This window comes from Cetorhinus maximus, unplaced genomic scaffold (genome assembly GCF_964194155.1).
Source record: "Cetorhinus maximus unplaced genomic scaffold, sCetMax3.hap1.1 HAP1_SCAFFOLD_1482, whole genome shotgun sequence".
Lineage (NCBI taxonomy): Eukaryota > Metazoa > Chordata > Chondrichthyes > Lamniformes > Cetorhinidae > Cetorhinus > Cetorhinus maximus.
In genome coordinates, this window is record NW_027597423.1 from 17,588 (window position 1) to 44,997 (window position 27,410).

The window sequence follows — 27,410 nt, forward strand, 5'->3', positions numbered from 1 at the left end:
TCTCATTGGCACATTTTCATACCGTCTTGTATTGGACATATTCATTGACGGGGATGTGGGCATCGCTGGCTGGGCCAACATTCATCGTCTGCCCCTAATTACACGTTGGTTCGAATATGGTCTGAGAGGCAGGAAGCAGAGGGTGAAGGTAGAGGGATCATTAAGAGATTTTTCTATCAAATGCAAGCATTTGTTTAACTTTTTAAACCTAAACTTACTTATTTGGATTTCCAAGGGATGTTAGTCTGTTTACCACCGGCCAGATAAGCAAGCCTAAGGAATGTGTGATTATTTTCCCCAAAGGTTACTGACAACTAAGATATTTCTCCATCTCATTTTACGTGAAGTTGGTTAAGTGTTTTAAAATGGGTTTCACCTCACGGAAGTGGAACATTTGCAGAGAATTTAGCTCGAACCTTGTAAATGCTCATTTTTAATTTGTTTGAAGACTTTTTTTACTAGGCCATTGAATTGGAATGTGTCAGCTTTTTGTAAAACAAATGAAGTTTATTTCAAAGATATTTCCCCATATCATTTAAAACGAGTTGGTCAATATTGATTCGAACTGGTTTAATCTTATTTCCTCAAATTTAACTGGGAGTTTGTGAAGTAGTTTTTAAAAGTTGGGGTGCTCCGAGCCAGCCAGGATTCGAACCTGGAATCTTCTGATCCGTAGTCAGACGCGTTATCCATTGCGCCACTGGCCCAGATGTGGAAAGGTGGCTGCAGTTCATATAAATTGTTCCAACACCCCACACAGAGTATCGGCCGTCCAACTCAGTCACTCAGCCCTTCAAAACTCTGTCTTCCTCACAAAGAGTTTCAGCTCCTCTTCTCCGAGGATTGAGCCTCATCCCCAGTCAACACCAGCGCACCCGGGTCCTGCCGGGGCCCAGTCTTCACCAATAAATGGCACGACCTCCCTCAGCTCGGTCCGCGTGGCGTAGATCCGGTAAAACTCCTTCCGCACCCTCTCAAGGGCCCTCATGTCCTTCCTATAGTGGGTGGGGGGGGTGACCAGAACTGGACATCATTCCCTAGTTGTGTCCTCACCAGAGCTTTATAAAGGTTCAGTGTAACACCCCAGCTCTTCGGACTCAATGCCTCTGTTGATGAAGCCCCATATCCTATATTCTTTGCTAACCCCGCTCTCTCTCGCTCTGTCTTGCCCCCTTCAAAGATTGAGGTACATGAACCCCGAGCTCCCTCTGTTACTGCGCAACTCTTCAGAACTCTGCCACTGAGTCGATATTTCCTCTCCCTGTCCCTCCTGACAAAATGCATCACCCTCACACCTCCTCTGTGTTAAACTGCATTTGCCACTTGCCTGCCCATCCTGCCAGCCTATCTACGTCCTGTTGCAGTGTGATTGGTGACACCCTCGCTGTTTGTCACTCCCTCCAAGCTTGGTATCAGTGCCAAACTTGAATATTTTACTCTGTATTCCAAGATTCAAACCATTTACGTATAGAATAACTTGGCTTTAACTAGAATTTGACAACTTTTAAAAACTAGCTCAAACTTATTTAATGAAGCAATTCTGTCAAAATTCAGTAATCCTGGAACATTTTAAAACCAAACCTATTTCAAACAAATTTCTCCGCAGGCTTCGACTAGAGTTGTCAACATTTCTGAAACGAGTTTAAAGTTATTTAAAGAATTTTTTTCTATCCAATTTTAAATATTTGGTTACCTTTTTAAAGCTAAGCCGACTTACCAGAAATTTCTCCAGAGAATTTGGCTGGAGTTGGTCAAATTTTAAAAAAACTAGTTCGACCTATAAGACTGTGAGACGTGGGAGCAGAAGTAGGCCATTCAGCCCATCGAGCCTGATCCATCATTCAATGAGATCGTGGCTGATCTGATAATCCTCAACTCCGCTTTCCTGCCTTTTCCCCATAGCCCTTGATTCCCTGAATGATTAAAAATCAGTCTTGAATATACCTAATGACCCAGCCTCTACAGCCCTCTGCGGTAAAGAATTCCACAGATTCACTACCCTCTGAGAGAAGAAATTCCTCCTCATCTCTGTTTTAAATGGGCGACCCCTTACTCTGAGATTATACCCTCTGGTCCCTAGACTCTCCCACAAGGGGAAACAGCCTCTCAGCATCTTCCCTGTCAAGCCCCCTAAGAATCTTATATGTTTCAATAAGGTCACCTCTCATTCTTCTAAACTCCAATGAGTACAGGCCCAACCTACTCAACCTCTCCTCATAAGAAAATCCCTCCATCCCCGGGATCAACCTAGTGAACCTTCTCTGGACTGCCTCCAATGTCAGGATATCTTTCCTTAGATAAGGGGACCAAAACTGTTCACAGTATTCTAGGTGTGGTCTAACCGGTGCCTTGTATAGTTTTAGCAAGACTTCAGAAATATTTCATAGACTTTAACTGTAACTTATCAACTCGTCAGCTCTGCAGCCCAATCAGAGTTACATCTTCCACTCCCAGTCAAGCCTTAGCGATTGCCAAGGCCATCTTGCAGTCTCACCACCTCTAAAACACCTCACTAACCCTTGAATTCAAAGTGCTTCTCACACTCGTGAGATTCACCAATTCGAACCAATTAATGAATTAGAAATTTAATTTAATCCAGGACGAGCCCCCAATTGTTATGACCGATGCAATTGGTAAAGCGGGGTTATTTATAAATCCCAGATGGAAACTTGAAACAACTGTCATAACCAATAATTTTTAAAGTGTTGTGTTTTGAGATGCGACTCTAAATTCAGGAATCGGACCACCAGCTCTCGAGAGGTTTTACATTCAACTAAATGAAACATTTTATTAATTTACACAGCTTAAAATATATGTACACATGGCTACAAATTACTACGATCATAACTTTCAATAAACTCCCAAACTAATCTCCATTGAGACAACAATAACCCATGGACTTAACCAAACACCAGGCAAAGCATTTTCACCTTACGAATTTAAAATGAGGTTCTATTCACTTTTGTTCCTATGGTGCCAGTTGAAGGCTTGCAGCTGCCTTTTGATCTCATGTTGCCTCTGCTCTGCACACCCGCAAACTACTGAAGTTATACCTACCGCCGCCGATTGAATTCAAATTCTCATTGTCTCACCAGCCTCTTTGAACTTCACCTTTTTAACAATGATACCCCATTCACTGTACCAACTGTATTAGTGATATAAACATATTGCTTGGTCTCCGCTAGGTAGGTGCAAGATTTCACCCCACTTCTTGAATGTTCTATTCAAAAAATGCAAACGCACGCGATCTCTCTGTTTACATCTCTCACAAGTACATCAAAACACCCAGATGAGCTGGCTTTAATCCAGTTAAGACACACCCACAGACTATTATATATATTAATAGCTTCATAAAAGCTAACCACTCTCTCACCATGTCCTGCCACCTTCAAAGGTGTTATATCACGAATAAAATTGGTACAGTGAATGGGGTTTCATTGTTAAAAAGGTGAAGATTAAAGAGGCTGGTGAGACAATGAGAATTTGAATTCAATTGGCGGTGGTAGGTATAACTTCAGTAGTTTTCGGGTGTGCAGAGCAGAGGTACATGAAACCCCAGCTCCCTCTGTCCCTGCGCACTCTTTCAGAACTCTGCCAGTGAGTCTATATTTCCTCTCCCTGCCCCTCCTGCCAAAATGCATCACCTCACGCTCCTCTGTATTAAACTGCATTTGCCACTTGCCTGCCCATCCTACCAGCCTATCTATGTCCCGTTGCAGCCGATTGGTGCCACCCTCACTGTTTGTCACTCCCTCCGAGCTTGGTAACAGCAAATTTTAACATTTTACTCAGCATTGCTAGTTTCAAATCATTCACGTATCGAATAATTGGCCTTTGACTAGAATTTGGCAACTTCATAAATGAGTTAAAACCAATTTAAAGAAATGTTTCCATCAAATTTAAGTAACTTATGAACTTTTTAAAGCTAAACTTCGCGAAAAGGAATTTCTCTGTAGAATTTAACTAGAATTTGTCAACTTTTTAAAAATTAGTTCAAACTTTTATTGATAGAAATTTATCTCTGGAATTTAAGTACTTTGTGAACTTTTTAAAGCTAAACTTGCTCAACACAAATTTCTCAACACAGTCTTTGACCAGATTTAGACAGCATTTTAAAAACTAGTTTAGATATAATTTAAAGAATTTTTTCTATCAACTTTAAGTATTTGGTGAACTTCTTAAAGCTAAACTCACTTGCAAGAAATTTCTGTACAGAATTTCACGAGAGTTGGTCAACTTTTTACAAATGGGTTTCACCTCACGGGAATGAAGCATTTCCAAAGGATTTAGCTCGACATCCTCCACCTTTTAAACACTAAGTTGAACTTATCCGGAGGTTGTTTTCTGTAGAATTGAATTGGAATCTGTCAACTTTTTTTAAAAAAACCGTTAAATTGACTTAAAAGATGTTTCTCCGCAGGATTTGAACCCAGCCGGTCGATATTTATTGGAATTAGTTTAATCTTATTTCTAAGACATCTTATCCTCAAATTTAACTGAAGTTTGTGAACTATGTTTAAAAGCTTTACCCCCTGAGCAAGCCAAGATTCAAACACTAGAAACGCCCAATTTGTAGTAGGATGTGTTACCCATTGCACCACTGACCAAGGTGCAACAAAGCAGCCCTTTGAAATGCAAAAAATCCCTTCACTATGTCAAGGAGCACATTCCCTTCACATCTTACACGCTTACTCATGGTTACTCATGTGCATGTCAAGCACATTTCTACACCCGGCTTCTTATGATGGTTTCCAGTTTGCAACCTGCTTAACTCCAAATGTAATTAAGTCACACAGGCAGCACCGACTGTACTTATACCCATAAACCTACGTCACAATAATCCAGAAAATTATGATGAAAATTATTCTACTTTCGTAACACTAGATTAAACTTATTTAAAGAATTTTTTCTATCAAATTGAAGTATTTGGTTAACATTTTAAAGCTAAGCTGACTTGAAAGATATTTCTCCGCAGAATCTGAAGCAAGTTGGTCAATATTTATTTGAATTAGCTTAATCACATTTCAACGACATTTTTCCTCAAATTTAACTGGGAGTTTGTGAACTAGTTTTTAAAAGTTTGGTCCCCTCCGAACCAGCCAGGATTCAAACCTGGAATCTTCTGATCCGTAGTCAGATGCGTTATCCATTGCTCCACTGGCCCAGATGAGCCAAAGCTGTTGCACTTCCAACAAATTGACCTGACTCTCCTGTTATGGCTCAGCTGTTGGAAAAGGCTAAGTTATTTAAAATCCCAGAGGGAAATATGAAAAAACTGTTATCATGTAGATTTTCAATTGGTATGTTTTGAGTTGCAGCTCCAAATTAAGGAATAAGACCACCAGGTCTCCAGAGGTTTTATATCGAACTAAATGAGACATTGATGAGGTTACCACAAGGTATTAAACACATACACATGGCTACAAATTACTACTTTCATAACTGTTAACAAGCCCCCAAACTAAGTTCCACAAAGGTAACATTAACCAGGAGACTTAACCAGGCACCAGACAAAGCATTTCACACCTTACGAATTCAAAAGGAGGTTCCTTTCCATTTGGTCCCTTTGCAGACAGTTGGAGGCTAACAGCTGCTGGGATGTTCTGTGCCTCTGTCCTGCACACACAAAACTCCTTTCTCTTACACCCAGCACTCCCCTCTGAATGTAAATTCTCATTGTATCACCAGCCCCTTTGAACCCCACCTCTTCCAACAATAAAACCCCTTTCATAGCACCAATTGTATCAGCAATATAAACATTGCTTGGTCTCTGCTAGCTAGGTTCCAGATTTCACTCTCCTTCTTGAATACTCTATTCAACAAAATGCCAATGTACTCTTTACCTCTCTGTTTACAACTCAAAACTACTGCACATCAGAGCACCCAGACTAGCTGGGCTTTAATCCACTTGAGCCAGACCCACAGACTAAACCACTATTTAAAAAAATATTTTCGAAAATATTATATTCATGAATGGATTCATGACATTCCAGGAGGAATCTTGATCATCCAACTCAGTCACTCAGCCCTTCAAAACTCTGTCTTCCTCACGAAGAATTTCAGCTCCTCTTCTTCGAGGACTGATCCTCATTCCCATTCGACACCAGCAGTGCACCCGGATCCTTCGGGGCCCAGTCTTCACCAATAAATGGCACAACCTCCCTCAGCTCGGTCCGCGTGGCATAGAGCAACCACCTTCTCAAGGGCGATGAGGGACAGGCGATGAATGCTGGGCCTAGCCAGCGATGTCCACATCCCCATCAATGAATATGTCCAATACAGGACGCTATAAAAATGTGCCAATGGGATTGAGGAAGGAAGCTGGAGACTGCAGGATGATATCAGTGGACTGGTTTAGCCAGTGAAGAATGAAAAATAAAAACCAATCTCTTCCACCCCCCATCCCCCTCGTAGGCAGTCTGGTCCTAGACTCTCCCACAAGGGGAAACAGCCTCTCAGCATCTCCCCTGTCAAGCCCCCTAAGAATCTTATTTGTTTCAATAAGGTCACCTCTCATTCTTCTAAACTCCAATGAGTACAGGTCCAACCTACTCAACCTCTCCTCATACCAAAATCCCTCCATACCCGGGATCAACCTAGTGAACCTTCTCTGGACTGCCTCCAATGCCAGGATATCTTTCCTTAGAAGAGGGGACCAAAACTATTCACAGTATCCTAGGTGTGGCCTAACCGGTGCCTTGTATAGTTTTAACAAGACTTCCCTATTTTTATACTCCCAGCAGACTCCCAGCTACACACCCGCTTTAAGGCAACAGTCCACAATGGATCTTACATTTAAAGCAAAACCAGCAAGTTAACACAGTGCCCACTTGAGAGTGGAATTCTAAATGGGTTTCTCCACCTTCAGTTACTGGACACAGCCGATTTATGCACAAATAGCTGAAGGCTTCTTGAAGGTGGCTTAACACACTCCTATTGGATCTCACATGGCCGTCCCCACAAAGCCTTTCATTCTCATTTTTGTATGTTTCCTTCTCTTTAATGTGTAAATTCTATTGTTCCAGATGTCTTTGAAAGTGCATCATTCTCATAATATAAAAACTTTTATGTTGCCAACATTTTCAGTTAACTTTTGGGGAAAATACACACATTCCTTAGTCTTGCTTATCTGGACAATTGTAAATGGACTAACATCTCTGTGAAATGCAAATAATCCCTTCACTATGTCAAAGAGCACATTCCCTTCACACCTTACACACTGACTGACGGTTACTCATGTGCATGTCAAGCACATTTCTACACCCGGCTTCTTATGATGGTTTCCAGTTTGCAACCTGCTTAACTCCAAATGTAATTAAGTGACACAGGCAGCACCGACTGTACTTATACCCATAAACCTACGTCACAATAAACCAGGAAATTATTCTGAAAATTATTCTACTTTCACAACACTAGATTAAACTTATTTAAAGAATTTTTTCTATCAAATTGAAGTATTTGGTTAACATTTTAAAGCTAAGCTGACTTGAAAGATATTTCTCCGCAGAATCTGAAGCAAGTTGGTCAATATTTATTTGAATTAGTTTAATCACATTTCAACGACATTTTTCCTCAAATTGAACTGGGAGTTTGTGAACTAGTTTTTAAAAAATTGGAGTCCCCTCCGAACCAGCCAGGATTCGAACCTGGAATCTTCTGATCCGTAGTCAGACGCGTTATCCATTGCGCCACTGGCCCAGATGTGCCAAAGCCCTTGCACTTCCTACAAATTGACCTGACTCTCCTATTATGGTTCAGCTATCGGTGAAGGCTGAGTTAGTTAAAATCCCAGAGGGAAATGTTCAACAACTGTCATCACCTAGATTTTCAATTGGTATGTTTTGAGTGGCAGCTCTAAATTCAGGAATAAGACCACCAGGTCTCCAGAGCTTTTATATCGAACTAAATGAGACATTGATGAGGTTACCACAAGGTTTTAAACACATACACATGGCTACAAATTACTACTTTCATAACCATTAACAAGCCCCCAAACTAAGTTCCACAAAGGTAACATTAACCAGTAGGCTTAACCAGGCACCAGACAAAGCATTTCTCACCTTACAAATTCAAAATGAGGTTCCTTTCCATTTGGTTCCTTTGCAGACAGTTGGAGGCGAACAGCTGCTGGGATGTTCTGTGCCTCTGTCCTGCACACACAAAACTCCATTCTCTTACACCCAGCACTCCCCTCTGAACGTAACTTCTCATTGTATCACCAGCCCCTTTGAACCCCACCTCTTCCAACAATAAAACTCCTTTCGTAGCACCAATTTTATCAGTAATATAAACATCGCTTGGTCTCTGCTAGCTAGGTTCCAGATTTCACTGCCCGTCTTGAATACTCTATTCAACAAAATGCAGATGTACTCTTTACCTCTCTGTTTACAACTCAAAACTACTATACATCAGAGCACCCAGACTAGCTGGCTTTAATCCAATTAAGACACACACCCACAGACTAAACCACTATTTTAAAAAAATGTTTTCCAATAGCATCATATAAATTAATAGCTGCATGACACTCCACACAGAATATGGGTCATCCAACACTTCCCTGTATTAAACTGCATTCGCCACTTGCCTGCCCATCCTACCAGCCTATTTATGTCCTGTTGCAGCCGTTTGGTGCCACCCTCAATGTTTGTCACTTCCTCCAAGCTTGGTATCAGCGGCAAATTTTAACATTTTTCTCCCTATTCCAAGAGTCAAACTGTTTACGTATCGAATAACTAGTCTTTAACTAGAACTTTTAAAAACTGCTTTAAACTTATTTAATGAAATATTTCTGTCACATTGAAGTAATTTGTGAACATTTTAAAACTAAACTTATTGAAAACAAATTTCTCCACAGACATAGAATAGAGTTGGTGAACTTTTAATAACTAGTTTGACCGCACCGAGCAGGTATATTTCTGTCGAATTTAGCTCGGAAATCTCGACATTTCAGAAGCTGGTTTGAACTTATTTGAACATGTTTTCTTTACAATTTAACTGGGATGAAGGAAGTGTTTGAAAAAAAGTCAGTCAACAGTGTTAAAAAAAATTTAAAGACACATATAAGGATTTGGTCAATATTTATTTACCCTAGTTTAATCTTATTTAAGGGGTGTTTTTCCCCCTCAAATTTAACTGGCGCTTGTGAACCTGGAACTGTCCAATCTTTAGTCAGACATGTTATCCATTGCGCTACTGACCCACATGTCAAAGACACTTCTCCATAATATTTCACTAGAGTTGGTCATGTTTTTTAAAATGGGTTCCACCTCACGGAAATGGAACATTTCCAGAGAATTTAGCTAGAAATTCTCATCGTTTGAAAGGCTAATTTGAACTTACTTGAAGGTTTTTTCCATACCATTTAATTGGAATTTGTCAACTTTTTAAAAAGAAATTGTTTACGTCAAAGATATTCCCTCATATAATTTGGTCAATGTACACGTGAATTAGTTCAATCCTATTTCAAAGTTATTTCTTCCTCTAATATAATTGGAGTTGGTGAACTATTTTTAAAAGCTGTGCCCTTGCGCCAGTCAGGGGTTGAAACCGGAATCTTCCGATCTGTAGTCAGGTGTGTTACCCATTGCGCCACTGGCCCAGATGTGGCAAAGCAGCTGCAGTTCTTACAAATTGTTCCTACTCTCCACACCGAATATCGGCCATCCAACTCAGTCACTCAGCCCTTCAAAATTCTGTCTTCCTCACAAAGAAATTCGGCTCCTCTTCTTCGAGGACTGATCCTCATCCCCAGTCGACACCAGCAGTGGACCCGGGTCCTGCGGGGCTCAATCTTCACCAATAAATGGCACGACCTCCCTCAGCTCGGTCCGCGTGGCGTAGATCAACCACCTTCTCAAGTGCCATTAGGGACAGGCGATGAGTGCTGGGCCCAGCCAGCGATGCCCACATCGCCGTCAATGAATATGTCCAATACAAGACGATATGAAAATGTGCGAATGAGATTGAGGAAGGAAGCTGGAGACTGCAGGGTGATATCAGTGGACTGGTTTAGCCAGTGAAGAATGAAAAATAAAAAACAATCTCTTCCACTCCCCCACCTCCTCATAGGCAGCCAGTTCCAGGTCCATTCCCACTCGCTGGTCACCACACTATAGGGAGGATATGAGGTTCCCTGAGAGGGTGCGGAGGAGATTTACCAGAATGCTTCCATCCCCCAACACCCCACACCTTGCCCAAAATCTTAAATCTGTGCCCCCCCGCCCTAGTTTCCGTTAGTATCACCAGCTGACAGAAAGAGTTTTTCCTCATTCCCTCTTATCTAAACCTGTCACCATCTTGTACCCCTCTAGGACATCTCCCCTCAATCTCCCTCACTCCAAGCACAACAACCCCAGCCTCTCCAACCTAACCTCATCGATAAAATCCCTCATCCCTGGTAAAACTCCGGTAAATCTCTCTCCGCACCCTCTCAAGGGCCCTCATGTCCTTCCTATATTGGGGGTGACTAGAACTGGGCATAAATCTCTAATTGTGTCCTAACCAGAGCTTTATAAATGTTTAGTAGCATCGGCAAGTATTAAAATTTCACTCTGTATTCCAAGATTCAAATCATTTATGTATCGAATAAATAGACTTTAACTTGAATTTGATAACTTAAAAAAACTAATTTAAACTTATTGAATGAAATGTTTCTATTGTATTTAAGTAATTTGTGAACATTTCAAAAACACACCTATTAAAAGGGATTTCTGTAAAATTCAACTTGAATTTGTTAACTTTCTTAAATTTATTTTGAACATATTTAAAGAATTCCATCGATCGAATTTAAGTATTTGGTCATCTTTTTAAAGCCAAACTTACTTACAACAAATTTCTCCCTAGAATTTGACTAGAATTGGTCCAATTTTTAAGTCACGGTTTTACCTAGTTTCACATTTCCTGTTGAATTTAACTCGAGTTTGTCAACTTTTTTGAAACTTGAGTTATGATGTGAGTGTGTCAGGCAGACCAAATCCACGAGGGAAAGTTGGTCAGGGTATCACAACTGTTTTGCAATTTGTATTTGTTACAAGAAGATGCATGCATTGAATTCAGGAGTAATGAGTCCACCAAGACCTTTAGAGATTTTAAAAATTAAATTAAAATATTTATTAGCACAATTGTTCATGCGCATACATAAGACAACAATTACTTAATACGATAAGAACTCCTTAAATTCCTAATGGAGCTGACTCCCAGTTACACACCCGCTTTAAGGCAACAGTCCACAATGGATCTTACATTTAAAGCAAAACCAGCAAGTTAACACAGTACCCACTTGAAAGTGGAATTCCAAATGGGTTTCTCCACCTTCAGTTACTGGACACAGACGATTTATGCACAAATAGCTGAAGGCTTCTTGAAGGTGGTTTAACACACTGCTGTTAGATCTTACATGACTGTCCCCACAATGCCTTTCATTCTCCTTTTTATATGTTTCCTTCTCTTTAATGTGTAAATTCTATTGTTCCGTATGCCTTTGAAACTGCATCATTCTCATAATTGAAAAACTTTTATGTTGCCGATATGTTCAGTTAACTTTTGGGGAAAATACACACATTCCTTAGACTTGCTTATCTGGACAATTGTAAATGGACTAACATCTCTGTGAAATGCAAATAATCCCTTCACTATGTCAAAGAGCACATTCCCTTCACACCGTACACGCTGACTGATGGTTACTCATGTGCATCTCAAGCACATTTCTACACCCAGCTTCTTATGATGGTTTCCAGTTTGCAATCTGCTTAACTCCAAATGTAATTAAGTCACACAGGCAGCCCCGACTGTACTTATACCCATAAACCTACGTCACAATAATCCAGAAAATTATGATGAAAATTATTCTACTTTTGTAATACTAGATTAAACTTATTTAAAGAATTTTTTCTATCAAATTGAAGTATTTGGTTAACATTTTAAAGCTAAGCTGACTTGAAAGATATTTCTCCGCAGAATCTGAAGCAAGTTGGTCAATATTTATTTGAATTAGTTTAATTGCATTTCAACGACATTTTTCCTCAAATTTAACTGGGAGTTTGTGAACTAGTTTTTAAAAGTTTGGTCCCCGCCAAACCAGCCAGGATTCGAACCTGGAATCTTCTGATCCGTAGTCAGACGCGTTATCCATTGCGCCACTGGCCCAGATGTGCCAAAGTCCTTGCACTTCCTACAAATTGACCTGACTCTCCTGTTATGGCTCAGCTATTGGAAAAGGCTGAGTTATTTAAAATCCCAGAGGGAAATATGAAACAACTGTCATTACCTAGATTTTCAATTGGTATGTTTTGAGTTGTAGCTCCAAATTAAGGAATAAGACCACCAGGTCTCCCGAGGTTTTATATCGAACTAAATGAGACATTGATGAGGTTACCACAAGGTTTTAAACACATAAACATGGCTACAAATTACTACTTTCATAATTGTTAACAAACCCCCAAATTAATCTCCACAAAGGTAACATTAACCAGTAGACTTAACCCGGCACCAGGCAAAGCATTTCTCACCTTACAAATTCAAAATTAGGTTCCTTCCCATTTGGTTCCTTTGCAGACAGTTGGAGGCTAACAGCTGCTGGGATGTTCTGTGCCTCTGTCCTGCACACACAAAACTCCTTTCTCTTACACCCAGCTCTCCCCTCTGAATGTAAATTCTCATTGTATCACCAGCCCCTTTGAACCCCACCTCTTCCAACAATAAAACCCCTTTCGTAGCACCAATTTTATCAGCAATATAAACACTGCTTGGTCTCTGCTAGCTAGGTACCAGATTTCACTGCCCATCTTGAATACTCTATTCAACAAAATGCAAATGTACTCTTTACCTCTCTGTTTACAACTCAAAACGACAATACATCAGAGCACCCAGACTAGCTGGGCTTTAATCCAATTAAGACACACTCCCACAGACTAAACCTCTATTTTAAAAAAATGTTTTCCAATAGCATCATATAAATTAATAGCTGCATGACACTCCACACAGAATATGGGTCATCCAACACTCCTCTGTATTAAACTGCATTCGCCACTTGCCTGCCCACCCTACCAGCCTATCTATGTCCTGTTGCAGGTGATTGGTGCCACCCTCACTGTTTGTCACTCCCTCCAAGTTTGGTGTCAGCGGCAAATTTTAACATTTTACTCCATAATTCCATGATTCAAACCATTGACGTCTCGAATAACTGGGCTTTAACTAGAATTTGGCAACTTTTTTAAAAACTGGTTTAAACCTATTTGGTGATTTTTTTCTATTCAATTGAAGTAATTTGTGAAACTTCCAAAGCGAAACTTACTGAAAACAAATTTCTCCACAGACTTAGACTCCAGTTGTCCACTTTTACAAACATTGTTTAAAGCTACGGAAAGACATTTTTTCTGTCCAATGTAAGTCACTTGTTAACATTTGAAAAAATAAATAGATTCAATGGAATTTGACGCAGAATTTTACTGGAATTTTTAAAATTTGCAAAAAGTACTTTGAGCTTATTTGATTGAATTTTTCTATCGAATTAAAGCCATTTGGGAACGTTTGAAAAATTAACTTATTAAAAGGGATTTTCCATAGAAATCAACTCCAGGTTGTTCATTCTCTTAAACACTAGTTCGAACAGTTTTAAAGAAAGGTTTCTCTCACATTTAAAGTACCAGGTTAACTTTTTAAAGCTAAACTTACTTCAAACATATTTCTCCATAAAAATTCGACTGGAGTTGGTCAACTTCTTAAAAACTAGTTTCGGCTTCCTGGGAAGAAACCTTTCCCTGGAATTTGGCCTGAAATTCTCCACTTTTTAAAAACGGGTTTCAACTGATTTGAAGAATTGTCTCTTCACAATTTAACTGGAATTTGTAGACTTTTGCTCTAAATAAATAAATTGACTTTTAAAGATATTTCTCCGCAGGATTTGACAAACCTGTTGGTCAATATTTATTGGAATTAGTTTAATCTTATTTCTCAGGCATCTTATCCTCAAATTTAACTGGGAGTTTGTGAACTATTTTTAAAAGTTTGTTCCTCCCGAGCCAGCCAGGATTTGAACCTGGAATCTTCTGATCCGTAGTCAGACACTTTATCCATTGCACCACTGGCCCAGATGTGTAAGAACAGCTGCAGTTCTTACAAATTGTTCCTACTCTCCACATCGAATATCGGCCATCCAACTCAGCCACTCAGCCCTTCAAAACTCTGTCTTCCTCACAAAGAATTTCGGCTCCTCTTCTTCGAGGGTTGATCCTCATCCCCAGTCGACACCAGCAGCGCACCCGGGTCCTGTGGGGCCCAGTCTTCACCAATAAATGGCTTGTTGAACATTTCCCTCCGGGATTTTGAATAACTCAGCCTTTACCAACTGCTGAGCCATAACAGGAGAGTCGGGACAATTTGTCGGAACAGCCAGTGGTTTTTCACATGTGGGTCAGTGGTGTAATGGACAATGCACCAAACTACGGGTGAGACGATTCCAGATTAAACTCCTGGCTGATTTGAGGGGGCAAAGCTTTGAAAAATAGTCCAGTTCAATTTGAGGAACAAACATCTTTGAAATAAGGTTGAACTCATTCAAGTAAATATTGACCATCTCATTTCAAATTCTATGGGGAAAAAACCTTTTCATGTAATTAAATTATTTTTTTTAAACAACAGTTGACAGTTTCCAGTAAAATTGTGAAGAGAATTTTAATCCAAAAAAGTTTAGCTAGTTTTTAAAATGTTGAGAATTTCAAGGTGAATCCTTTGGAAACAATTCTTCTCAGTGACGTGAAACTAGTTTGTAAATTGTGGACAAGTCCAGTTACATTTTATGGAGGAATATGCTTTAAGTAAGGTTGGCTTTAAAAAGTTAACCAAATACTTAAATTTGATAAAAATATTTCTTTTCCCATAAGTTCAAACCAGTTTTTAAGAGTTGGACAAACCCCAGTTAAATTACACGGAAAATTCCTTTTAATAACTTTATTTTAAAAATCTTCACTCATTACTTAAAATCGATAGAAAAGTTCCTTCCAATAAGTTCAAACCAGTTTTTAAAAATTTAACAAGTTCGAATTAAATTCTGGGCAAAACTCCATTGAAACAATTTATTCTTAAAACGTTAGCAAATTGCTTAAATTTGACAGAAAGATTTCTTTCAATAACTTTGAGGCATAGTTTAAGAAGTTGACCAACACCAGCCTAAGGCTGTGGCGAAATGTGTTTCCCATGAGTTTGGCTGTATAATGTTCGCAAACTGGGCCATTTATTGGTGAGGACTGGTCCCCACAGGACCCGGGTGGCCTGCTGGTGTCGATTGGGGACGAGGATCAATCCTCGGAGAAGAGGAGCCGAAATTCTTAGTGAGGAAGACAGAGTTTTGAAGGGCTGAGTGACGAGGTTGGAGGGTTGATATTCTGTGCGGAGAGACTGAACAATCTGTAAGAACTGCAGCTCTCCCTCCCACATCTGGGCCAGTGGCACAATGGATAAGGCATCTGACTAACAGATCAGAAGATTCCCAGTTCAACTCCTACCTAGCTCAGGAATTAAGTTCTTAAAAATATTTCACAAATTGGAAGAAAAAGTGTCTTTTAAGTAAGATGAAACCAATTCATTTAAACGTTGACTAAATTATTTCAAATTCTGATAAGTAAATTTAATTTATTTTTAACTGAAGATGACAAGTTCCAGATCGATTATAAATAAAAATGTAATCAAATAAGATTAAACCAGTTCCGAAAAAGTTGAGAGTTTCGAGGTAAATTCTATGGAAATGTTTCTCCTCAGTAAGATCAAACTAGTTTTTAAAAAGTTGACCAACTCTAGTGAAATGTTATGGGGAAATATGTTTTAACTAAGCAGAGAATATGTGGGCCAGTGGCGCAATGGATAACGCGTCTGACTACGGATCAGAAGATTCCAGGTTCGAATCCTGGCTGGCTCGTAGCAACCCAACTTTTGAAAATAGTTCACAAACTCCCAGTTAAATTTGAGGATAAGATCTCTTAGAAATAAGATTAAACTAATTCCGATAAATATTGACCAACGGGTTTCAAATTCTGCGGAGAAATATCTTTAAAGTCAATTTATTTATTTTGAACAAAAGTCGACAAATTCCAGTTAAATTGTGAAGAGACAATTCTTCAAATCAGTTGAAACCAGTTTTTAAAGAGTGGAGAATTTCAGGCTAAATTCCAGGGAAAGGTTTCTTCCCAGGAAGCCGAAACTAGTTTTTAAGAAGCTGACCAAATCCAGTCGAATTTTTATGGAGAAATATGTCTGAAGTAAGTTTAGCTTTAAAAAGTTAACCTGGTACTTTAAATGTGAGAGAAACCTTTCTTTAAAACTGTTCAAACTAGTGTTTAAGAGAATGAACAACCTTGAATTGAATTCTACGCAAGATCCCTTTTAATAAGTTAATTTTTAAAACGTTCCCAAATGGCTTTAATTCGATAGAAAAATTCAATCAAATAAGCTCAAAGTAGTTTTTGCAAATGTAACAAATTCCAGTAAAATTCTGCGCAAAATTCCATTGAATCTATTTATTTTTTAAAATGTTAACAAGTGACTTACATTGGACAGAAAAAATGTCTTTCCGTAGCTTTAAACAATGTTTGTAAAAGTGGACAACTGGAGTCTAAGTCTGTGGAGAAATTTGCTTTCAGTAAGTTTTGCTTTTTAAGGGTCACAAATGACTTCAATTGAATAGAAAAAAATCACCAAATAGGTTTAAACCAGTTTTTAAAAAGGTTGCCAAATTCTATTTAAAGCCCAGTTATTCGAGACGTCAATGGTTTGAATCATGGAATTATGGAGTAGAATTTTAAAATTTGCCGCTGATACCGAGCTTGGAGGGAGTGACAAACAGTGAGGGTGGCACCAATCACACTGCAACAGGACATAAATAGGCTGACAGGGTGGGCAGGCAAGTGGCGAATGCAGTTTAATACAGAGGAGTGTTGGATGACCTATATTCTGTGTGGAGTGTCATGCAGCTATTAATTTATATGATGCTATTGGAAAACATTTTTTAAAAATAGAGGTTTAGTCTGTGGGTGTGGCTCAATTGAATTAAAGGCAGCTAGTCTGGGTGCTCTGATGTATAGTAGTTTTGAGTTGTAAACAGAGAGGTAAAGAGCACATCTGCATTTTGTTGAATAGAGTATTCAAGACGGGCAGTGAAATCTGAGACCTAGCTAGCAGAGACCAAGCCACGTTTATATTGCTGATAAAATTGGTGCTACGAAAGGGGTTTTATTGTTGGAAGAGGTGGGGTTCAAAGGGGCAGGTGATACAATGAGAAGTTACATTCAGAGGGCAGTGCTGGGTGTAAGAGAAAGGAGTTTTGTGTGTGCAGGGCAGAGGCACAGAACATCCCAGCAGCTGTTAGCCTCCAACTGTCTGCAAAGGGACCAAATGGAAAGGAACCTCATTTTGAATTTGTAAGGTGAAAAATGCTTTGTCTGGTGCCTGGTTAAGTCTACTGGTTAATGTTACCTTTGTGGAGATTAACTTGGGGATTTGTTAAAAGTTATGACAGCAGATATTTGTAGCCATGTGCATGTGTTTAATACCTTGTTGTAAACTAATACATGTCTCGTTTAGTTCGATATAAAAGCTCTCGAGACCTGGTGGACTTATTCCTTAATTTAAAGTGGCAACTCAAAATAGACCAATTGAAAATCTAGGTGATGACAGTTGTTGCCCATTTCCCTTTGGGATTTTAACTAACTCAGCCTTCACCGACGGCTGAGTCATAACAGGAGAGTCGGGACAATTTGTAAGAACTGCCCCCAGTTTTTCACATCTGGGCCAGTGGCGCAATGGATAACGTGTCTGACTACGGATTAGAAGATTCTAGGTTTGAATCCTGGCTGGTTCGGAGGGAACAAAGCTTTTAAAATAGTTCACAAACTCCCAGTTACATTTGAGGATAAGATCTCTTAGAAATAAGATTAAACTAATTCCGATAAATATTGACCAACTGGTTTCAGATCCTGCAGAGAAATATCTTTAAAGTCAATTTATTTATTTTTTTACCAAAAGTCTACAAATTCCAGTTAAATTGTGAAGAGACAATTCTTCAAATCAGTTGAAACCCGTTTTTAAAGAGTGGAGAATTTCAGGCCAAATTCCAGGGAAAGGTTTCTTCCCAGGAAGCTGAAACTAGTTTTTAAGAAGTTGACCAAATCCAGTCGAATTTTTATGGAGAAATATGTCTGAAGTAAGTTTAGCTTTAAAAAGTTAACCTGGTACTTTAAATGTGAGAAAAACCTTTCTTTAAAACTGTTCGAACTACTGTTTAAGAGAATGAACAACCTGGAGTTGAATTCTATGCAAAATCCCTTTTAATAAGTTAATTTTTCAAACGTTCTCAAATGGCTTTAATTTGATAGAAAAATTCAATCAAATAAGCTCAAAGTAGTTTTTGCAAATGTAACAAATTCCAGTAAAATTCTGCGCCAAATTCCATTGAATCTATTTATTTTTTAAAATGTTAACAAGTGACTTACATTGGACAGAAAAAATGTCTTTCCGTAGCTTTAAACAATGTTTGTAAAAGTGGACAACTGGAGTCTAAGTCTGTGGAGAAATTTGCTTTCAGTAAGTTTCGTTTTTACAGGTTCACAAATTACTTCAATTGAATAGAAATAAAATCACCAAATAGGTTTAAACCAGTTTTTAAAAAAGTTGCCAAATTCTATTTAAAGCCCAGTTATTCGAGACGTCAATGGTTTGAATCATGGAATTATGGAGTAAAATTTTAAAATTTGCTGCTGATACCGAGCTTGGAGGGAGTGACAAACAGTGAGGGTGGCAACAATCACCTGCAACAGGACATGGATAGGCTGGTAGGATAGGCAGGCAAGTGGCGAATGCAGTTTAATACAGGGAAGTGTTGGATGACCAATATTTTGTGTGGAGTGTCAAGCAGCTATTATTTATATGGTGCTCTTGGAAAACATTTTTTTTAAAATAGAGGTTTAGTCTGTGGGTGTGTGTCTTAATTGGATTAAAGCCAGCTAGTCTGTGTGCTCTGTTGTATAGCAGCTTTTAGTTGTAAACAGAGAGGTAAAGAGTACACCTGCATTTTGTTGAATAGAATATTCAAGATGGAGAGTGAAATCTGGAACCTAGCTAGCAGAGACCAAGCAATGTTTAGATTGCTGATAAAATTGGTGCTACGACAGGGGTTTTATTGTTGGAAGAGGTGGGGTTCAAAGGGGCTGGTGATACAATGAGAATTTACATTCAGAGGGGAGTGCTGGGTGTAAGAGAAAGGAGTTTTGTGTGTGCAGGGCAGAGGCACAGAACATCCCAGCAGCTGTTAGCCTCCAACTGTCTGCAAAGGGACCAAATGGAAAGGAACCTCATTTTGAATTCGTACGGTGCGAAATGCTTTGCCTGGTGCCTGGTTAAGTCTCCGTGTTAATGTTACCTTTGTGGAGATTAACATGGGGATTTGTTAAAAATTATGACAGCAGATATTTGTAGCCATGTGCATGTGTTTAATATCTTGTTGTAAACTAATACATGTCTCGTTTAGTTCGATATAAAAGCTCTGGAGACCTGGTGGTCTTATTCCTTAATTTAGAGCTGCCACTCAAAACATACCAATTGAAAATCTAGGTGATGACAGTTGTTGAACATTTCCCTCTGGGATTTTAACTAACTCAGCCTTCTCCCACTGCTGACTCATAACAGGAGAGTCGGAACAATTTGTAAGAAATGCCACTGGCATTTCTCATCTGGGCCAGTGGCGCAATGGATAACGTGTCTGACTACGGATCAGAAGATTCCAGGTTCGAATCCTGGCTGGCTCGGAATGACCCAACTTTTAAAAATAGTTCACAAACTCCCAGTTAAATTTGAGGATAAGATCTCTTAGAAATAAGATTAAACTAATTCCGATAAATATTGACCAACGGGTTTCAAATCCTGCGGAGAAATATCTTTAAAGTCAATTTATTTATTTTGAACAAAAGTCGACAAATTCCAGTTAAATTGTGAAGAGACAATTCTTCAAATCAGTTGAAACCAGTTTTTAAAAAGTGGAGAATTTCTGGCTAAATTCCAGGGAAAGGTTTCTTCCCAGGAAGCCGAAACTAGTTTTTAAGAAGCTGACCAAATCCAGTCGAATTTTTATGGAGAAATATGTCTGAAGTAAGTTTAGCTTTAAAAAGTTAACCTGGTACTTTAAATGTGAGAGAAACCTTTCTTTAAAACTGTTCGAACTAGTGTTTAAGAGAATGAACAACCTTGAGTTGAATTCTACGCAAAATCCCTTTTAATAAGTTAATTTTTCAAACGTTCCCAAATGGCTTTAATTCGATAGAAAAATTCAATCAAATAAGCTCAAAGTAGTTTTTGCAAATGTAACAAGTTCCAGTAAAATTCTGCGCCAAATTCCATTGAATCTATTTATTTTTTCAAATGTTAACAAGTGACTTACATTGGACAGAAAAAATGTCTTTCCGTAGCTTTAAACAATGTTTGTAAAAGTGGACAACTGGAGTCTAAGTCTGTGGAGAAATTTGTTTTCAGTAAGTTTCGCTTTGGAAGTTTCACAAATGACTTCAATTGAATAGAAAAAAATCACCAAATAGGTTTAAACCAGTTTTTAAAAAAAGTTGCCAAATTCTAGTTAAAGCCCAGTTATTCGAGACGTCAATGGTTTGAATCATGGAATTATGGAGTAAAATTTTAAAATTTGCCGCTGATACCGAACTTGGAGGGAGTGATAAACAGTGAGGGTGGCACCAATCACTTGCAACAGGACATAGATAGGCTGGTAGGATGGGCAGGCAAGTGGCAAATGCAGTTTAATACAGGGAAGTGTTGGATGACCAATATTCTGTGTGGAGTGTCATGCAGCTATTAATTTATATGATGCTATTGGAAAACAATTTTTTTAAAATAGAGGTTTAGTCTGTGGGTGTGTGTCTTAATTGGATTAAAGACAGCTAGTCTGGGTGCTCTGTTGTATAATAGTTTTGAGTTGTAAACAGAGAGGTAAAGAGCACATCTGCATTTTGTTGAATAGAGTATTCAAGAAGGAGAGTGAAATCTGGAACCTAGCTAGCAGAGACCAAGCAACGTTTATATTGCTGATAAAATTGGTGCTATGAAAGGGCTTTTATTGTTAGAAGAGGTGGGGTTCAAAGGGGCTGGTGATACAATGAGAATTTACATGCAGAGGGGAGTGCTGGGTGTAAGAGAAAGGAGTTCTGTGTGTACAGGTCAGAGGCACAGAACATCCCAGCAGCTGTTAGCCTCCAACTGTCTGCAAAGGGACCAAATGGAAAGGAACCTCCTTTTGAATTCGTACGGTGTGAAATGCTTTGCCTGGTGCCCGGTTAAGTCTACTGGTTAATGTTACCTTTGTGGAGATTAACTTGGGGATTTGTTAAAAGTTATGATAGCAGATATTTGTAGCCATGTGTATGCGTTTAATACCTTGTTGTAAGCTAATACATGTCTCATTTAGTTCGATATAAAAGCTCTGGAGACCTGGTGGTCTTATTCCTTAATTTGGAGTTGAACTCAAAACATACCAATTGAAAATCTAGGTGATGACAGTTGTTGCACATTTCCCTCTGGGATTTTAACTAACTCAGCCTTCACCCACTGCTGAGTCATAACAGGAGAGTCGGAACAATTTGTAAGAACTGCCCCCAGTTTCTCACATCTGGGCCAGTGGCGCAATGGATAACGTGTCTGACTACGGATCAGAAGATTCCAGGTTCGAATCCTGGCTGGCTCGGAATGACCCAACTTTTAAAAATAGTTCACAAACTCCCAGTTAAATTTGAGGATAAGATCTCTTAGAAATAAGATTAAACTAATTCCGATAAATATTGACCAACGGGTTTCAAATCCTGCGGAGAAATATCTTTAAAGTCAATTTATTTATTTTGAACAAAAGTCGACAAATTCCAGTTAAATTGTGAAGAGACAATTCTTCAAATCAGTTGAAACCAGTTTTTAAAAAGTGGAGAATTTCTGGCTAAATTCCAGGGAAAGGTTTCTTCCCAGGAAGCCGAAACTAGTTTTTAAGAAGCTGACCAAATCCAGTCGAATTTTTATGGAGAAATATGTCTGAAGTAAGTTTAGCTTTAAAAAGTTAACCTGGTACTTTAAATGTGAGAGAAACCTTTCTTTAAAACTGTTCGAACTAGTGTTTAAGAGAATGAACAACCTTGAGTTGAATTCTACGCAAAATCCCTTTTAATAAGTTAATTTTTCAAACGTTCCCAAATGGCTTTAATTCGATAGAAAAATTCAATCAAATAAGCTCAAAGTAGTTTTTGCAAATGTAACAAGTTCCAGTAAAATTCTGCGCCAAATTCCATTGAATCTATTTATTTTTTCAAATGTTAACAAGTGACTTACATTGGACAGAAAAAATGTCTTTCCGTAGCTTTAAACAATGTTTGTAAAAGTGGACAACTGGAGTCTAAGTCTGTGGAGAAATTTGTTTTCAGTAAGTTTCGCTTTGGAAGTTTCACAAATGACTTCAATTGAATAGAAAAAAATCACCAAATAGGTTTAAACCAGTTTTTAAAAAAAGTTGCCAAATTCTAGTTAAAGCCCAGTTATTCGAGACGTCAATGGTTTGAATCATGGAATTATGGAGTAAAATTTTAAAATTTGCCGCTGATACCGAACTTGGAGGGAGTGATAAACAGTGAGGGTGGCACCAATCACTTGCAACAGGACATAGATAGGCTGGTAGGATGGGCAGGCAAGTGGCAAATGCAGTTTAATACAGGGAAGTGTTGGATGACCAATATTCTGTGTGGAGTGTCATGCAGCTATTAATTTATATGATGCTATTGGAAAACAATTTTTTTAAAATAGAGGTTTAGTCTGTGGGTGTGTGTCTTAATTGGATTAAAGACAGCTAGTCTGGGTGCTCTGTTGTATAATAGTTTTGAGTTGTAAACAGAGAGGTAAAGAGCACATCTGCATTTTGTTGAATAGAGTATTCAAGAAGGAGAGTGAAATCTGGAACCTAGCTAGCAGAGACCAAGCAACGTTTATATTGCTGATAAAATTGGTGCTATGAAAGGGCTTTTATTGTTAGAAGAGGTGGGGTTCAAAGGGGCTGGTGATACAATGAGAATTTACATTCAGAGGGGAGTGCTGGGTGTAAGAGAAAGGAGTTCTGTGTGTGCAGGTCAGAGGCACAGAACATCCCAGCAGCTGTTAGCTTCCAACTGTCTGCAAAGGGACCAAATGGAAAGGAACCTCCTTTTGAATTCGTACGGTGTGAAATGCTTTGCCTGGTGCCCGGTTAAGTCTACTGGTTAATGTTACCTTTGTGGAGATTAACTTGGGGATTTGTTAAAAGTTATGATAGCAGATATTTGTAGCCATGTGTATGCGTTTAATACCTTGTTGTAAGCTAATACATGTCTCATTTAGTTCGATATAAAAGCTCTGGAGACCTGGTGGTCTTATTCCTTAATTTGGAGTTGAACTCAAAACATACCAATTGAAAATCTAGGTGATGACAGTTGTTGCACATTTCCCTCTGGGATTTTAACTAACTCAGCCTTCACCCACTGCTGAGTCATAACAGGAGAGTCGGAACAATTTGTAAGAACTGCCCCCAGTTTCTCACATCTGGGCCAGTGGCGCAATGGATAACGTGTCTGACTACGGATCAGAAGATTCCAGGTTCGAATCCTGGCTGGCTCGGAATGACCCAACTTTTAAAAATAGTTCACAAACTCCCAGTTAAATTTGAGGATAAGATCTCTTAGAAATAAGATTAAACTAATTCCGATAAATATTGACCAACGGGTTTCAAATCCTGCGGAGAAATATCTTTAAAGTCAATTTATTTATTTTGAACAAAAGTCGACAAATTCCAGTTAAATTGTGAAGAGACAATTCTTCAAATCAGTTGAAACCAGTTTTTAAAAAGTGGAGAATTTCTGGCTAAATTCCAGGGAAAGGTTTCTTCCCAGGAAGCCGAAACTAGTTTTTAAGAAGCTGACCAAATCCAGTCGAATTTTTATGGAGAAATATGTCTGAAGTAAGTTTAGCTTTAAAAAGTTAACCTGGTACTTTAAATGTGAGAGAAACCTTTCTTTAAAACTGTTCAAACTAGTGTTTAAGAGAATGAACAACCTTGAGTTGAATTCTATGCAAAATCCCTTTTAATAAGATATTTTTTCAAACGTTCCCAAATGGCTTTAATTCGATGGAAAAATTCAATCAAATAAGCTCAAAGTAGTTTTTGCAAATGTAACAAGTTCCAGTAAAATTCTGCGCCAAATTCCATTGAATCTATTTATTTTTAAGAATGTTAACAAATGACTTGCATTGGACAGAAAAAATGTCTTTCCGTAGCTTTAAACAATGTTTGTAAAAGTGGACAACTGGAGTCTAAGTCTGTGGAGAAATTTGTTTTCAGTATGTTTCGCTTTGGAAGTTTCACAAATTACTTCAATTGAATAGAAAAAATTCATCAAATAGGTTTAAACCAGTTTTTTAAAAAAGTTGCCAAATTCTAGTTAAAGCCCAGCTATTCGAGACGTCAGTGGCGTGAATCATGGAATTATGGAGTAAAATGTTAAAATTTGCCGCTGATACCGAGCTTGGAGGGAGTGACAAACAGTGAGGGTGGCACCAATCACCTGCAACAGGACATAGATAGGCTGACAGGTTGGGCAGGCAAGTGGCAAATGCAGTTTAATACAGAGAAGTGTTGGATGACCTATATTCTGTGTGGAGTGTCATGTAGCTATTAATTTATATGATGCTCTAGGAAAACATTTTTTTTAAAATAGAGGTTTAGTTTGTGGGCGTGTGTCTTAATTGGATTAAAGCCAGCTAGTCTGGGTGCTCTGGCGTATAGTAGTTTGGAGATGTAAACAGAGAGGTACAGAGTACATCTGCATTTTGTTGAATAGAGTATTCAAGAAGGAGAGTGAAATCTGGAACCTAGCTAGCAGAGACCAAGCCATGTTTATATTGCTCATAAAATTGGCGCTACGAAAGGGGTTTTATTGTTAGAAGAGGTGGGGTTCAAAGGGGCTAGTGATACAATGAGAATTTACATTCAGAGGGGAGTGCTGGGTGTAAGAGAAAGGAGTTTTGTGTGTGCAGGACAGAGGCACAGAACATCCCAGCAGCTGTTAGCCTCCAACTGTCTGCAAAGGAACCAAATGGAAAGGAACCTCATTTTGAATTTGTAAGGTAAGAAATGCTTTGCCTGGTGCCCGGTTAAGTCTACTGGTTAATGTTACCTTTGTGGAGATTAACTTGTGGATTTGTTAAAAGTTATGACAGCAGATATTTGTAGCCATGTGCATGTGTTTGTTACCTTGTTGTAAACTGATACATGTCTCATTTAGTTCGATATAAAAGCTCTGGAGACCTGGTGGTCTTATTCCTTAATTTGGAGCTGCAACTCAAAACAGACCAATTGAAAATCTAGGTGATGACAGTTGTTGCCCATTTCCCTCTGGGATTTTAACTAACTCAGCCTTCACCCACTGCTGAGTCATAACAGGAGAGTCGGAACAATTTGTAAGAACTGCCCACCCTTTTTCACATCTGGGCCAGTGGCGCAATGGATAACGTGTCTGACTACGGATCAGGAGATTCCAGGTTCGAATCCTGGCTGGCTCGGTGCCACCCAACCTTTAAAAATAGTTCACAAATTCCCAGTTAAATTTGAGTATAAGATGTCTTAGAAATGAGATTAAACTAATTCTGATAAATATTGACCAACAGGTTTCAAATCCTGCGGAGAAATACCTTTAAAGTCAAAGAATTTATTTTGAACAAAAGTCTACAAATTCCAGTTAAATTGTGAAGATGAAATTCTTCAAATCAGTTGAAACCAGTTTTTAAAAAGTGGAGAATTTCAGGCCAAATTCCAGGGAAAGGTTTATTGCCAGGAAGCCGAAACTAGTTTTTAAGAAGTTGACCAACTCCAGTTGCTTTAGCACATCTGGGCCAGTGGCACAATGGATAACGCATCTGACTACGGATCAGAAGATTCCAGGTTCGAATCCTGGCTGGCTCGGAGGGGACCAAACTTTTAAAAACTAGTTCACAAACTCCCAGTTAAATTTGAGGATTAAATTGTCTTAGCAATGAGATTAAACTAATTCAAATAAATATTGACTAACTTGTTTCAAATTCTGTGGAGGAATATCTTTCAAGTCAGCTTAGCTTTAAAATGTTAACCAAATACTTCAATTTGATAGAAAAAATTCTTTAAATAAGTATAATCTAGTGTTACAAGAGTATAATAATTTTCATAATAATTTCCTGGTTTATTGTGACGTAGGTTTATGGGTATAAGTACAGTCGGGGCTGCCTGTGTCACTTAATTACATTTGGAGTCAAGTAGATTGCAAACTGGAAACCATCATAAGAAGCCGGGTGTAGAAATGTGCTGAATATTATTTAGATGGAGAAAGGCTGCAGAAAGCTGCAGCCCAGAGGGATTTGGGGGTCCTCGTGCATGAATCACAAAAAGCTAACCTACAAGTTCAACAGGTAATAGGGAAGGGAAATGGAATGTTGGCCTTTATTTCCAAGGGAATGGAGCATAAAAATAGGGAAGTCTTGCTAAAACTATACAAGGCACCGATTAGACCACACCTAGAATACTATGAACAGTTTTGGTCCCCTTATCTAAGGAAAGATATCCTGGCATTGGAGGCAGTCCAGAGAATGTTCACTAGGTTGATCCCGGGGATGGAGGGATTTTCTTATGAGGAGAGGTTGAGTAGGTTGGGGCCTGTGCTCATTGGAGTTTAGAAGAATGAGAGGCGACCTTATTGAAACATATAAGATTCTTAGGGGGCTTGACAGGGGAGATGCTGAGAGGTTGTTTCCCCTTGTGGGACAGTCTAGGACCTATGAGGGGGGTGTGGAAGAGATTGGTATTTATTTTTCATTCTTCACTGGCTAAACCAGTCCACTGATATCACCCTGCAGACTCCAGCTTCCTTCCTCAATCTCATTGGCACATTTTCATATCGTCTTGTATTGGACATATTCATTGATGGGGATGTGGACATCGCTGACTAGGCCCAGCATTCATCGCCTGTCCCTCATCGCCCTTGAGAAGGTGGTTGATCTACGCCACGCGGACCGAGCTGAGGGAGGTTGTGCCAGTTATTGGTGAAGACTGGGCACCGAAGGACCCGGGTGCACTGGTGTCGAATGGGAATGAGGATCAGTCCTCGAAGAAGAGGAGCTGAAACTCTTTGTGAGGAAGACAGAGTTTTGAAGGGCTGAGTGACTGAGTTGGATGATCAAGATTCCTCCTGGAATGTCATGAATCCATTTATGAATATAATATTTTCGAAAAAATTTTTTTTAAAATAGTGGTTTAGTCTGTGGGTGTGGCTCAATTGGATTAAAGCCCAGCTAGTCTGGGTGCTCTGATGTATAGTCGTTTTGAGTTGTAA

General features: G+C 38.9%; 9 non-coding genes across 9 annotated transcripts; 6 read left to right on the plus strand and 3 right to left on the minus strand.

The window, feature by feature from the left end:
- Positions 1-634: 634 nt before the first annotated feature.
- On the minus strand, positions 635-707 carry trnar-acg (transfer RNA arginine (anticodon ACG)). Its single transcript has one exon. It is a non-coding gene; the product is annotated as a tRNA-Arg (tRNA).
- Positions 708-7,625: 6,918 nt separating this feature from the next.
- On the minus strand, positions 7,626-7,698 carry trnar-acg (transfer RNA arginine (anticodon ACG)). Its single transcript has one exon. It is a non-coding gene; the product is annotated as a tRNA-Arg (tRNA).
- Positions 7,699-12,071: 4,373 nt separating this feature from the next.
- trnar-acg (transfer RNA arginine (anticodon ACG)) lies at positions 12,072-12,144 on the minus strand. Its single transcript has one exon. It is a non-coding gene; the product is annotated as a tRNA-Arg (tRNA).
- Positions 12,145-15,837: 3,693 nt separating this feature from the next.
- On the plus strand, positions 15,838-15,910 carry trnar-acg (transfer RNA arginine (anticodon ACG)). The gene has a single exon. It is a non-coding gene; the product is annotated as a tRNA-Arg (tRNA).
- A 3,807-nt stretch (positions 15,911-19,717) lies between these two features.
- Positions 19,718-19,790, plus strand: trnar-acg (transfer RNA arginine (anticodon ACG)). Its single transcript has one exon. It is a non-coding gene; the product is annotated as a tRNA-Arg (tRNA).
- A 1,867-nt stretch (positions 19,791-21,657) lies between these two features.
- trnar-acg (transfer RNA arginine (anticodon ACG)) lies at positions 21,658-21,730 on the plus strand. Its single transcript has one exon. It is a non-coding gene; the product is annotated as a tRNA-Arg (tRNA).
- A 1,867-nt stretch (positions 21,731-23,597) lies between these two features.
- On the plus strand, positions 23,598-23,670 carry trnar-acg (transfer RNA arginine (anticodon ACG)). The gene has a single exon. It is a non-coding gene; the product is annotated as a tRNA-Arg (tRNA).
- Positions 23,671-25,538: 1,868 nt separating this feature from the next.
- On the plus strand, positions 25,539-25,611 carry trnar-acg (transfer RNA arginine (anticodon ACG)). Its single transcript has one exon. It is a non-coding gene; the product is annotated as a tRNA-Arg (tRNA).
- Positions 25,612-25,938: 327 nt separating this feature from the next.
- Positions 25,939-26,011, plus strand: trnar-acg (transfer RNA arginine (anticodon ACG)). Its single transcript has one exon. It is a non-coding gene; the product is annotated as a tRNA-Arg (tRNA).
- The last annotated feature ends 1,399 nt before the right edge of the window (positions 26,012-27,410 follow it).